Source organism: Lissotriton helveticus, chromosome 1_1 (genome assembly GCF_964261635.1).
Source record: "Lissotriton helveticus chromosome 1_1, aLisHel1.1, whole genome shotgun sequence".
Taxonomy (NCBI): domain Eukaryota; kingdom Metazoa; phylum Chordata; class Amphibia; order Caudata; family Salamandridae; genus Lissotriton; species Lissotriton helveticus.
In genome coordinates this window covers 833,588,644-833,603,944 of record NC_136057.1, presented here as the reverse complement: position 1 = coordinate 833,603,944, position 15,301 = coordinate 833,588,644, and the positions used below count along the sequence as shown (strand labels likewise).

The following is a 15,301-nucleotide window of genomic DNA, read 5'->3' as shown; positions in this document are numbered from 1 at the left end:
CCTGGCCTCAGACTCCTGGCTCTACTGCCAGGCTTCAGTGACTCCTGATTCCACTGAGTTCAGCCTAACTCCACTTAATTCTTCCAGAACATTCCATAGAATGTTGACTTGTAACTCCACTAATGTCTGGCTCGTCTTTCCTCACTCCAGGTTCCGGGTTCCGGGTTCCAATCTCCTGATTCCTAGATCCAGTCATGCATGACTGCACTATTTTCTACCCCACTCTCCTGACTACACTCACTCCTTATTCTTCTGGCTTCTGGATGCCCTCTATCAGCACCACCATAATAAGCCCTCTGGGCTGCACTGAAATCTCACTGTTTACTACTGACGTCAGCACAACCTCCTCAATTCTCCGTTTCCCACCCAGGCAAACTCATGCATACTTTTAGTAAGATGAGGAACAGGTGTGTTTCCAAGGTTAGAATCCCCAAACATAATGGGATATAGGCGCATTTGTCTAATCCACATTTTCTGTTGGAGAAACAAAAACAAGTTAGTGCAGATTGCCTCTAAAATCCATGTGTGAGATTGTCCACCTGGTGGAAATTCTGCTTGCACAGCTTTTAATAGTATACCTCAAAAACCACAACTGTTGTAGTTCTCCAGCAATACTCCTGGAATTCTTTGAAAATTACATACAAGTTTGAAATTTGCAATAAATGTAGGAGTAATACTTTTTAGGGGCCGATTCCGATTCGGGTCGCAAGGGCTCCAAACCATGTTCGGAGCCCTTCCGACCGAATCGGTATGTGTCGGACGGATTCCTTTTCAACCGAGCCATTCCGATGGGCTCGGTTGGAAAGGAAACCGACTCGGATTACCGGATGGCCTACGATGGGCTCAGAGAGCCCGTATGCCATCCAGAAATCCTCCAGTACTCCCCCGGTTGCCTCTTTACGATCGAGGGAGTACGATGGCAGTTTTTCACTGCCTTTTCGTGCCGGTGTGTCCGGCACCAAAAAGCAGTCGGAAACTGTCACTGGGGGCCCCCAGCAGGGCCGCCATGGGTGTGAGGCCCCTCCGTTGATCCCTGCACCCGGTGGCAGGCACCTAGTGGTGCCAGCCACAGGGTGCAGGGATGAACTGCACCCCTGCATTTCACAACGTAAGCATGCTTTCTGGTCAGAATGCATGCTTGCATTGTGAACCATACGAATGCGACCGAACAGGGTTCAGTCGCATCGTACTAGCAGGGCCATAACCGACCACAGCAGGTCGGTCGGTTACAGCTCCTGACCGATCTCGGATGGACTCAGGTCCGTCTGACATCGGAATAGGCCCCATAGGGCATATTGATACCAAGATTTATAGTGTTCCCCTTTTCTGTCTCACTACCTTCTCCAGTTTTTTTGCCCACTGTCTTTCTTTGGAGCATGAAACACTTCCTTTACAGATATGGTTTCAACACGTCAACATTTCTTTAAATTGTTGTATGTCAGAATATCGTTAGCAAAAATATTAACATTTAGGACACAGTTTCTGTCAGACAATATTTTGGTAATGGAATTCTGGCACCATACCCCTTCAGCGGGAGCATCTGAGATTTGCCTGCACAAACCTTTGTTTATGTTTTACAGGGAGATTTAGATGTGCATTTGATTTCTAAAGAATCAAAATTGAAATTAAATGTTGCAAAATGTTATAGCATAAGGGCAATGATTTCATCCTCAACTATTCTTAGCTGATATGACTGAACTTATTTTATGGAGTCAGATGGACATAGAACACACACTTACTTAAGAAGTAGTGCAGCGTGTTATTTAGGCTCTGTTGAAGCATGAATTGCTCTGTGTGAAGTTGTGAAGGCTGACGACCACAAACGTGGAACCTATGATCATTATGATGCTGATTTTTTTTAAACACAAAAAGGCAAAAAAAGGACTCCACGCTGTGTTGCAGAGCCGAAATGCCTGAAGAGCAACTAAGTTAGGCACCACTCCTTCACTGATCTCCGATCCAGGTAGTCCCACCCTCGGAATTTCAGGATTGTAGAAAACAAAGGACTATGGTGCCTCCTAAACAATTCCATACAGCCTGAGGACCTGCATCTTTTGGACAGGACATCAGGTTGCAGAATGTTTAGTACCTCTCATTATACAAATTCTTAGAACTTTGTACTTGTATGTGAAGTTGAAAACTTCCCGATGGGCCTGACTGTGCTGATGTAATCAAAGATCCCCCCACTTTATTTACAATTACAGAGATGGGGCAAAGAGACAAATGTGCCACTGAAACATGCCTACAACTTGAGGCACATGGAAATAGAGATATTTAGCCCAAAGCACACAATGGTTTAGTGAAATGGCAAAGCTGTGATGACAACTGGGCTATCTAACATCCTCTGTGAGTAACTGAGGCACGAGACCACATATCCCCCATTTCAACCCTCCCAAACCTCAAAAATGTAATTGGAGTGTTTTCCCCTTAAGATTGGGAGTATTACAAGCCTCGGGGCGTCTTCACTTGGAGACAATTATTGGTAAAGTATTCTTTACCTTGGGGCAATCCCATTTTACTGAAGTGAATTACTGAAAGAGGTGGAGTGATATTTGCTCCCCATGTTTGAAAAATCTTACAAGGTCATAGGAGAAAAACGATGTTCGATTGCACTCATTTGAAAAAAAATAACAAAAGAAAAAGAATTAAATGCAGTGGCAGCAACCGATAAAATTCACTGTTTATGCTCTTTGGTCCCACACTCTGATGTGACCCATTTAGAGGAAAACTAACTTTATAATGGTTGTGGGGTGGGGGCACTGGGGAGAGTGGGAAGGGGGGCACGGGGTGTTAATATTTAGTGTTTTTAAAAACACTTACGGGGAGCTGCTGGCTGCTTCCCGTATTGAGCCTTGGTTCTCCTTGTCCCAGCCGGCACTGGGTCATCATCTTACTTCCTGTGCAATCCCCACGCTGCTCTAATGCTATGAGCAGCAGCAGCCTGTGCAGGTAAGCGTGGTGGGCGGTGAGGCAGGCAGGGCGGTAAGGGGGTAAGTCGACAGACAAAAGAATAGGACTATGTATTTATTTTTCCCTATTCCGTTATCTGTCAACTTCCCCCCTCCAGCCCTGCCCAGCCTCACCACGCTTACCTGCATCTGAAGCAGCTGGCTATGAGAGCAGTGGGGGGATTGGCCTGAGCGGGCTGAAAAGACAGGACAGGGAGTCTGGGTTGTTTTTCCAGCCTGGCTGTTCAATACAGCCTGGGTGGAGAAACCTAAGTGTGAATGTGTGTTTGGCCGGCCAAACACACATGCACGCTTAAAAGTGCCCATAACACTCATCCTGCCCCATCCCATGCCCCAGCACCACCCCTCCCTCCACACGCTGGCCCGGAGCTGGCAAATGAATAAAACCATAGTAAAATATCCTTTTATTTTTTTACCTGCTGGCACTGAGCCAATGGAGTAATGCTCCTCCGCCACTGTGGAGGAGCCGCCCCTGGTTGAGCACCTGACAAACTCTCCAGTTTTGCAGGTAGATATTTCAATAAGCATTTCCCCCTTTGAATATAGCAAGCTTTTCATTCACATTAACTCAATGTAATTGATGTCAACTAAAAATATAAAGGCAATTGTGTATTCTGTTATTACAATAAATGGCCTCTGTAATGGGCTCGTCCTCTCTTTTGAAAAACAGTAACCGTTTCAATTTGTCACATCTAATATAAGTTGATTCTAAGCGCCAGGCACCTATGTTCAGTCTAATAGGCTTGTTTTCCCTTCTGGCACATGAAAAATGAGGGAACAGGGAATATTCAGATGCAACAATTGACAGAACGGTGCATGAATAGCAAATCCTCTTATTTGATCAGTCACAAACTCTCGTGATTTTAACATGACTATTGGGCACGACATTTAGACATTAAACTAGAGACCGAACTGAACAAGAATAGGTTCCGGAAAATGAACACGTTGAATGTAACCAGAAATAGCCACACTATTGAGAGTTTGTCAGGAAACAAAGCAAGTTGTCGTGATAAAAATTAACTAATACACAATGGTTTGTGAAAATCATCTTTAGATCCGGAAAAAGGAGAATATACTGAAAAAAGATGTCAAATATTCAACTGACGTGACAATGAAAATAGTAAACAGCAAATACAAACAAAGCAAAAAGTGTTTATACAAATATGTCAGTCTTCTAAACAGGGCCACAGCATCATTGAATTAGACTACGATCAAAAAAGATCTTTGGAACAACAAACCATGATTCTTAGTCAAATTGTAAAACAACATCCTGCAAAGATGATGCTTCAATATAAAAAAGAAACACTACTGCAATCTATGCTTTTATTGAACCATAAGAAGCACAATTTAAAGGTGGCGGGTATGAACTGGGCGAAAACAAAGTGAACTTTAAAACAGTAGAAACACTAGTAAGGAAAAAAGGAGACTGCACGATCCAAACTTAGCAGTGGAGGCCGGGCTGCATCGGTAACAGATTAACAATAGCGCTCAGAATGACGAGATCATGAAGAGGCAAGAGGTTCCACTTCCCACTGCCATTTGGAGTCCACAACAACAGGATTCATGATAAAGACAAAACGATGAATTTTGTATCATTGGTATTTTATTTGTTAGCAATAAGTAATGTGTATTCATTTGGACTTAAAGAATGATCTAGAAATGCTTCATTTTTAGAGAAGACAGAGACAACAGTCAAATAAGTTTTTGAAATATATTGTAAATTGAAAGCTCACTGCATCAGGAAACTAAGCAGTGCCAAGAAGGTACTGTGGTTACAACAAGTACTTTTAAAAACAAAAGGATATGATTAACGCTGATTAAAACGTAGCATACAGGGGTGTGGCCGGATACCGAATTGAGTTGCTGTGTCCCTGCGAGACTACCCCAAGCTCTGGCAAAACAGCGTCTAACAGAGTCCCCGGTGCTCTAGATGCAGGCAGGGATCTATTCTTGCTTCAACAGATTGAACCGACCTGGTTCAGTTGCATTTCACTGCTGATATACCAGTGAAGTACCACCCCCAAGGGATAGGCAAGCAAGCTGGCACACTTCTGTGATCCCCCGCCATGTGCAAAGTGACACATGCAGACTGTACCAATAGGTCCTCCCTATCCAATGCACGGGCCCTGGATCCCACACCGGGAGCTATGGAGCCTGCCAGACGTAGGCAGGAGCCGAATGGAAAACAGAAGAGGCACAATCACTGCAAGAAAGGTAGGCTATGAAGGCGGTGAGCTGTGGTGTCCAGCCTTGTCTCCGCTCGCGCAGTCAGGAGAGAAGCTAGTCCCACTTACTGAGAAACTACAAATGCCCTAGACATGCATAGTTGGTGGGGAAGTCATAATCCACTGGACACATATTAGATTACCTGAGGCTAAAGAACAAACAGGAGGCCCTGGAGTAATGTCTGTCCGCAAAAACATCAAACACATATCTGAATGGCATGACAACCTGGTCCTCCATTGGACTGTGCAACATTGCACAGAGTCTGGGGCCTGCACACAACTTCTACTGTCCTCACACATGCATATTGGGTAAACCTGTGAATGCGATTATGTAAATAGTGATATTAAAGATCTTATTCTTCGGACATCAGTGTGGCATTGAACTTTGGGTGGATTAAGTCTCAGAAACCAAATGTTGAATGAAGTTTGATGATGCACATGAATGAATTGATATATTTCTGATTGAATCTCAAAAGTGAGGTTGTTGACTTGATAGTCTTGTACAGTGCCTTCTCCCCTTGGGTTGAGCAGTCCCTCTCTGTTTACTTCAATGTGATTGATTTATACCAATCAGGATTTAGAGCTGCTGGAGCGTGCAGTGACTAAACACAGAAGATAGGCACCTCACAGAAAATGCACACAAACTGCATAGGCAAGCCCTCTCTCTATTTCTCATTGCCAAAGTGGTGTTTGGCTGAGGTAATGTGATTTTTCTATAGCTAAGCTTTGAGAATTCAACATTGCAATGGGCGAGGGAGAGTTATAATGATCCAAGGGCATTCATTAGAGCCAATGGCTACTTCTCGCTGTTGGGCCCAAGTCAGGCAAAAGACAGGTTTGCCCCCTCTCCTCTTCCCCTGTTCGTGCTCTCAGAGGAATTCTTGCAGAGTTAATTTGAAATAATGGGTATTCATGTAGAAAGGAATGGATATAAATGATCCATGTTTGCTTATAACATCTTACTGGTGATAGAGGACTAAAACCACTCAACACTGAACTGCACAATTACCCCAAAACTCAGAGTAAATTTGCTAAAGTCATTAATGATGAATATCTCGAACCCTAGGGATCACAGACCCATGCTGAAAGCTCAGTGCCTATTCCAGTGGACCACCTCCTCCCTTGCGTATCTAGACGTTCAGATCACCCTCACCATCTAACAGGCAACTCGAACCAACTATACCCCGTTAGTAAAAGAAGAAATACGCAATATTATGCCACAAGGGAACTTTGTCCTGATTTGCAAGACTAGCTGTGTCGAAAATAACTCTGCTTCCCAGAGTGATATACGTTTTTCAGATGATCACATTGCAGACCTCATACTTTTACTCAAAAGGATCTAGAGAATATTACATGAGTTTATATGGGTGGTGAAAAGAACAAAATAACAAGACATTACACATTAGAGTCAAAGATGAAAGAATTCTGACTACTTTGCCGGTTAAATTACTATCAAGCAATGCAACACAGTTATATGTTAAAAAAAACCTCAATGGTGGTTTACACATCAGATAACCAAGGGGCACAAATCTAGAAAGCACTTTGGCTGTATTGACCCTGGATTCCTCAATGAACCTTGGTATTCATGTCAGTCACATCGTTTGAGAAATGGGTCCTGATGATGGAGCATGATAAAAGAGCTATTTCAGAACTTTGGTAAGTTCCCTATATGAGAACCAAATTATACAACATCTCCAGGATAACAATGATGGCAAGAGAAACTGGGTTGGTACATAAAGATAGGTAATTAGGGGAGATGTTCATAGGGGCCTCGTTATCATTCAAAAACTCAACAGCGAGAGAAGTCTTATTGAAAATAAATTTATACTGTCACCACACATCAGTGAAAATCTATCTATGAAAACATACTGATCAGAAGTACTAGAAGTGATAGAAAGGTGTTCTAAACTGAAATATCTTGATTACATGCCTACGCTTACGCACAGATGTTCCCCCTACTCTCACTCAGGGAAACAGTCGTTTGGCACTTTGAGCACTGAGACCAGCATTAATGGTTGCATTTGGGACATTTTATGTGTGAAAAAAGTAACCTGGTCTTTGATCAGAGGGGAGAAGATTATGAGAAAGACTAGGCACTATTCCTTAAGCATTCAACAACTAAATTCTGGAATGTTATTTCCTTAAAGTACTGCAGTTTCTCTGAACAGTCTACATGTAGTCGAGTGCTAGGTTACAGACATCACAAGTCTACTGACTCTCGGATGTGAAGGGGTCTAGGGGTTCTCTGAGAGTTTTTCTCTTCTTGAAGGTCGATGGAAAGATTTGGAGGTTGAACCCGAATTGCTGTTGATAGTGGATAAAGTGGCATTACTCTTTTAATGCACAGTTTACATTTCCCCAAGGTGGAACAGGAAGGAGAGGGTAATAAAATCTTGGCCAGTGCAATCAAAGAACGAAAAACGTAAAAGTAAAAATTATTAAATGAATAATGAGTGTATACATCTCCTGAAAGATCACTTAAAAATAGTGGCCTGAAAGTTGAACCTAGGTACAGAACATCATAATTATTAGATTTGCCTTTAAGACAGACTGTCCAGCCAGAGTCGTTACTTTGTATAAGAGACCAACAACTTCATGAAATATTTTCGGTAAAAATAGTGACCAAACAATGTAAATCACAATATGAATACCGCAGCAAGATACCACAATGAAATGCAACTGTGACATTGGTTCCCAAGTTAAAACAATACATACTGATAACAATCTCAACTTCATTGTAAATGCTACAATGAGCATTAAAAAATACAAGTTGGAATATTGTGGTCTTCTGTCAATAAATGGTTAGTCTGAAAACACTGTGTGTGGTTTCTAACTGAACACAAACCTACACCAACACTGTATATATAAAAGACACCACCTGAAGTATAGACGATAAAAAAGATTCTGACTGGATTAATAATCGTGCCTCAGTAGTCCGTCTACACTGATGTGACCGGGAGTCTGCACATTTCCGGATTTAGGATTAGAATTTGTCAGTACCTAGAAACATTGATGTCTCGTCATATGGATAAGGCGGGATAGGGGGTCTCAAGATCGTGAATAAAAGCAAATAATTGACACAGGGAGGAAGCGTGCTTAGCAGGTGCAGCCACCATTGGGCACACATGTACAACTGGATTGATGGCAGCCTGATCCTGGGCTCTGTTGAGGGGTAGCGAGGGCGGCTTTGCACTTTGAGTTCCCTTTTCTGTATCTGTTTGTGCTGTCTGGTGCTTTACATCCAGGTAATACCAGAAGGTGAAAGACCAACAGAGCTTCGGCAGAGATTAGTCCAAGCTTGAAGAAACAGGCAAACCACTCCTCCACCTTTAGACAGCAGCACGCCATAGTCCATGTAGCAGGTGTAGATCTACAGTAAAGTGGAATAGGGATCCAGCTTATGCTCACAGTCCTCTTCATTGGGCAACAGCTTCCTGACAAGTAGTGCATGCCTAATGTTTCAATTTCCAGAGATCTTGAGAGCCATTTTGGTGGGCAGGGCATGGAGGCCCAGCGAGCTGGAGCAGTCTTCTCTTGAAGTTGCTGGACCTCCATAACGTGAGAGGACTGCACACCCTGTGACAACAGACTGTGTTACAGCTCCACAACGTATCACCAGCACTGCCTCGTGCCATTCAAGTGGGACAGAGCAATCAAGACCTAACAGAGATGTGCCCATAGCAGCAAGATTTTCAGACTCAAGTAAGGTTTTTCTGCCTTACTGTTTTGTCCCTGTCCCTCTAGATTGACATCAGCAGTACCTCGGTAGGTCACAATTGGGACAGGGAGCCCCACTCACCAGAGGTGTTTGTGTGCTAAATAGTGCATATTCCAAAACAGTGCATATGCCAACTATAAGGGTGAGTGCTCCTTGACTGGGAAGTGTATATCTCTTTTTCTGTTTTACTTTTAAAAGTAATTACTATAGATTAGTTAAAGTAAATATACTTAAACACAGCACAGAAAACCCTAAGAATACAAGTGGGCATGTTGGGGCACCTAAAACACAGATAATAACAAGCAATAGCAAATCCAATAAGTCTGGCCTTTGCAAGTTGTGCAATGATTAATTATTTTTATTTCTTTTTGGCTGTATATGCCACAAAAAAACTCAGATTTGTTATAAGATTTGAGTTAATAAATGTGCTGAACACACGAGAAAGTAAAACATAATTCACTGAATAGCTCCCTGATTTCTTAGGAGGATCAAGATTGTGGCGATACCTGACCTTGCATGGGTCTCTTTAGGTGGGATTTGGAGCTACTGTGGTGGACTTTGATGTTGTTGGCCATTGTGGTACTCTGCATATTGGCATGGTGTGGGGGAGTTAGATGTTGTTCTTTGCTAGTTGCAAGCTATAGTGAGCAAATTGTATGTTTGAATATGTTTTACACTCAGACTGCACTTGCTTGCTTGTCATTTGTAACCACTTTATTATATGTACTTGCTTGCTTGTCATTTTTTACCTATTTATTATGTGCTACTGCATGCATTATTAATTCCTCATAACTTATCCTGGCAGCTATTGCTTTATGTTGTTAATTGAAAACAATAGCATTTGTTTAAAATAAATAAATGATAAAGAAGCACAGAGGCCCCTTCTGCGCTGGTGCAGCTCAAAACAGGATCGTGATACTGCTCCAGACATTTCCACAGCACAATATAATGCTAACAGTAAATTAACTTCCAGCCTGATTTGTGAGTGTGTAGTGACTACAGCAACAAGAAAATAGCCCACACAGCAAGGGACCCTGCATGCTTAAAACCGAGGGGCCATTTAGTGGTGTGACCATGGAGAAGTGATGGAATCAGTTTTTTTCCACAGAAATTATACACATGATAGGACAGTCTGTTGGATCATCTAGTCAAGTGTTAAGATGCTTACATTTAAGCATAAATGACTTTATTTTAGTTCATAAATTGGATAAATGCAATGTATGCCCATTGCTTCTCCAATCATAAACCAAGATAGTTATAGCTAGAATGTCACTTCATTTGTCTGTTCACAGGGAATTCTGATTAATGAAGAGGCTCACCCTATGTATGCCATTTGAAAAGGCATCCAGGTCCCTCTACACCCACTGTGCAGAGACCCATTTCAGCTGTTCTCGAAGCTCTGAACAAACAAATGCAAAAACAACTGCACCTGACCAAGGATATATAACACTTTCCCTGAGGGAAGAAGCAATGTAGTTAGAAGTGGACCTAGGGACCCTATTGGAAGGTGAGACTCAATACCATGTAAAGGGCAAGTCAAAGCTAGATCCATGTGTGATGCCCAGTGCCTTTGATAGACTAAAAGAGGCGATTAATCCGAACAGTTTACACCACAGTCCACAATCTCAGCTCAAGAGGCTGTGAAAACAGACTGCACACTGGCACAATCATCCCAAATTATGTCCTTTGGGAAGATGGTGACCAGTATCAGCTGAAGATGAGATTTCCTCAAATATTTCAGAGGGCTGGGTTAGTTAGAACTTATTCATATCATCTGCATGACCTGAGGGCCCAACAAATGTTATGGAAATTGGCTGCTCAGTCCTGACGAGTGTTTGAAAAAGTGGTCAAAGGCGTACTCACACAACTGTGTAAAACTCTAAATAAAGACATGAGGAAAACCTACAGCAAAATACCCCAGACCCTCTTTGAAGGGCAAAGTTGACAAACCTCTGAAATCAGAGGAAAGAGGTTTTCATTTTTTGGTAAGAATGCCTGGGATCCTAACAAAGGAATTGATCAGTCCTGATGATTCTGCCCAGATGATCTAATGAATGTGGAGGCCAACTGAGAAAAATCTGGACCTAGAGGTGGATACAAATCAATCAGGGAGTACTACAGATATGTTGTATCAGGATTCAAATCATTGTTTCCATCTCTAATGATTTGCAACTGGTCGCAGAAAACTTTAACCACTGCATGGCAAGCACTATCGGCTGGATGAAGAACAATTCCCGTACGATTAACGCTGATAAAACTGAGATTCTAGTCTTTGGACCGCAGAATTCTATCTGGTGGAACCCCTGGTGGCTGGCAGACTGTAGCCCTCCTCCTGTCCCGGCTAGGGCAGCTAAAAACCCGGGGGTCACTTTTGATGAGGGTCTGACCTTTAATGCTCAGGTCAGCCGCACTGTTAGCACCTGTTTCTATATCTTGAATACCCTTAGAAAGGTGCTTCCATATATTCCCGGCTTGATTACTGCAATGCGTTGCACCTCAACATCAATGTGGCCTCTCTGAACAAGCTTCAGGTAGTTCAGAACGTGGTGGCCAGACTGATCCTTAATATTCCTACACATCAATCAGCCAGGGAGGGGATCCGTGCTTTGCATTGGCTCCCCATTAGGAAGTGCATCACCTTCAAAGTTCACAGTATGTTCTATAAGGCCTTGCACAGCAAAGGATCACCACAGCTGAAAACCATGTTCCAATGGTACACCCCTGGGAGGACCCTGAGATCCTCCTCCCAGAGGAAACTGATCTCTCCTAAATTCCGCAGGGTCAGATGGGGTGGACGCTCCTTCTCTGTGGTGTCCGCCAAACTCTGGAACACCCTGCCCCCCTCTATGTCTAATGTGGAATCTTTTCCAGTGTTTAGAAAGCTGCTGAAGACATGGTATTTTTCAACATAGTTGGCATATCTGTGCCTTTCTTTTCCTCTCTGTCTGCCTTGCGCCTTGACACCCACGGGAAATAGTGCACTTTATATATTTTTATCCTATCCTATCCTATGCTCACATTGAGCCATCTGCCGCCTAGGAAAGACCAATAGTGTGATTTCCGAGAAGAGGAGTTCCCTACTTCACAAGATGGACCTCACGTAAGAAGACCTGGAAAGCCCTAAGGCTGTGCTGGTGATCCAGGGGATCCTATGATCAAATAACTTGGGAATTGTGTAAATATATTCACTGTATTAAATAAGGCCCTGGCTTCTTAGGAAACTAGGCTGGTGAGCATAATCACTTTTTATATCTAAGTTCAGAGGAAGATTGGTGCAGTTTTCACACCAGTGGCACACCCTAACATGAGACCTCTGGGTGCTACAAACTGCTTTGAGTTTCAAATAAAGTTTCAAGAGGTCCCTCTGAAGAATCAGTGACAGTGACACATTCTTTTTTGCAGAAGAGGAAAACCCCTTATCAACATGGAAGTAATAGAGATAGTGCAGAAAAGAGTGCTATTCCCCACCAGTACCCACTTCAGAGGCTTCATGACCAATCTTTTCCTAATGAGGAAAGTAAAAAGCACAACGGATTTCATCCTTAAATAAATACAATACATGGGCTACACTGCAAGCTCGTTTAGATCATATGGGAGGGTCGAATGTTTGAATCTGTTATCATAACTTATGACCCTTCCTCATTACTGTTATACTTCACCATGCTGATGAACCCTTTTGTGGAATTCCGGAAATACAGAAGAAAGGCTATTGGGGTCTCAGTATGATGAAACCTGCCGCGGCCGGTAGTGGGAGTACCTTCTGGGCGGTGACGTGGGGAGGAGGAGGGGCAGGGGGGGTAGTAATGTATGGATTACGGAGTTTAACAGGTAACCACCCACCACCAATACTCTCCCCCGCACCAACAACCTCTCCCCTATGTCATCCACGCCTGACCCTCCCATCCCCACCTCCAACACATGTCCCACTGCGGACCACATTACGGCCTCACTCCTCCAACTCAAAGAAGACATGTACATCATCAAACAACAACTACTCTGTCTATCACACTCCAGTCACCCCTCACCCAACACCCTCCACCAGATCAAACAAGACATCCACATCATCAAACAACGGCTCAGCACACACCCCAGACATCACTCACGCGCCTCCACCATCACCTCCCCTCCCAACTGGTCCCCCACCCGGGCGGCGAACTCTCGCACTCGACCCCCACCGCACTGGACCTCAATCCCCGTTCGCAATCGTGAAAACCGCCCCCATCGCTCCTGCAACTCTCTCTCGGACCTAGACACAATCATCCTCCTCCGCTCCTATGACTCAGCTCCCCTTAGCAACACACCCGACACTCTCACTGCCATACCTACGATTCACCCCAATCCCCTTAGACCCCCCACACTGAATAACAGAGTCGCTATACACAGTAACCTGAGTAAAGTCCCCCTCGCTCTAGAACACCCTTCAACCCTCGACACACCCCGTCTCAAATGCACTCTCCTAAACTGCAGATCAGCCGCTAGACACTCCACCGCTATCGCTGATCTCATCCTAAAATTGGATCTTGACTTAATGATCCTGACTGAAACATGGCTAACAGAATCTTCTACACCTATAATGGACATTCTGGTTCCCCCCAACTACCACATCACTAGACTTGACAGGTCTGGCAATAAAAAAGGTGGCGGAATCGCATGTATATACAGGAGCAACCTCTCTGTCCTGAAAGTACCTTCCCCTCCCCTACCCTCCCCAACGTCCTGTGAATACATCAGCCTAGATATTATCAGCGAGGGCAAACCGATCTGCACTCTTCACGGCGTCTACCACCCACCCGGTGACAACCTCACCTTCTCCCAACAAATCATGGACATGATCTCAACCAACTCAGGGCGGCCTCACACAAATATACCTTGGGGACTTCAACCTCCACTGGAACGATCATAAGGATGCGGTGGTAAAAGGTCTGAAGAACTTCCTTAACGCCCTTGACCTTACACAAATTTGCAACAGCCCAACACACAAGAAAGGCTCTACCCTCGACCTTATCATCTCCAAAGAGGCCTCTATCCAACTCGAATCTATCCAACCCTGTGACTGGTCGGACCATCATATTATCAAGTTCTTCATCAATGAAAAAGTTAAATTTAACCCTATTCAATCCGCCAGGCCCAAAGTCTGGAAAAGAGACATGAAAAAGCTAAACTCAAACTCTCTGACCCCCAACTGTTGCAACCTACTACTTCCTCCGGCTGGCGTTAAGGACGTCCAATCCCTGACTGATCACTATCTTAACAATATGACCACAATAATTAATGAAGTTGCACCCTTGCAGCTAAAAAAAGCCGCCACAAAAATCTCCAATCCCTGGTACGACGGGAGTCTCAATGACGATAGACGCGCCATGCGAATGGCAGAGCGTTCCTGGAGATCAGCTCCCTCTGCACTGAACTTAAAAAACCTGAAGAAAAAGAGAAATGCCTACTTCAGGAAAATAAAACGATCAAAATCAGTCTTCTTCAGCCGTCAGCTCGACCAAGCCAAAAATCGTCCGAGAAAGCTGTTTGAGCTTATCCGAACACAAACCAAAGAACAACCCCAAGCTCTCAACACTATATGCGAAGCTCCCTCCTGCGAAGACTTCACCTCTTTCTTTAACCAAAAAACTGACAACATAAAGAATGATCTCCTCATGGACGCAAGCAGCTATCCCAAACCCCACCGCATAACACCCACTAAACCAAAAAACAATGCAACCTGGTCAACCTTTGTCACCTACACGGAAGAAGAAATTGGCAAACTGCTCAGCACTCTGAAACCATCCAATCACCTCACGGACCCCCTTCCTGCTAACGCTGTCAAAGTCCTTACCCCGTCGCTCCTTCCACTCTGGACCAAAATTATCAACAGCTCACTTCAACAAGGGATCATTCCCGACTCCCTCAAAGTCGGACAAGTAACACCCCTGCTAAAGAAACCTACAGCCGACCCCTCTGACCTAAACAACTACCGTCCCATTACCAACATTCCGACTCTGGCCAAACTGCTGGAAAAATGCGCACAAATACAATTGACTAAACACATTACTCAATTTGATCTCCTCAACTCTCATCAATCAGGCTTCCGAGCTAATCACAGTACGGAAACTGCCATGATTCACATAATCGACGACGCCCTCCAAATACTAGATCATAACGACACCTGCCTCCTCATCCTCCTTGATCTCTCCTCCGCATTTGACACCGTCAAACATGAGAGCTTACTCGAACTATTAAACACAAGAATGGGCCTATCTGGAATTGTGCTCAAATGGTTCACTTCCTTTCTGCAAAACAGGTCGAAGAAATTCAAGAGCAACAACCTGATGTCCGCACCAAGACCCGTATCGCTAGGCGTCCCACAAGGATCCTCCCTATCCCCAACTTTGTTCAAC

The 15,301-nt window shown here is 43.9% G+C and overlaps 1 protein-coding gene across 2 annotated transcripts in view; it reads left to right on the top strand.

The window, feature by feature from the left end:
- IGF1 (insulin like growth factor 1) overlaps positions 1-15,301 on the top strand; it is a 455,617-nt gene that overhangs the window by 348,241 nt on the left and 92,075 nt on the right. The window lies entirely within an intron of this gene.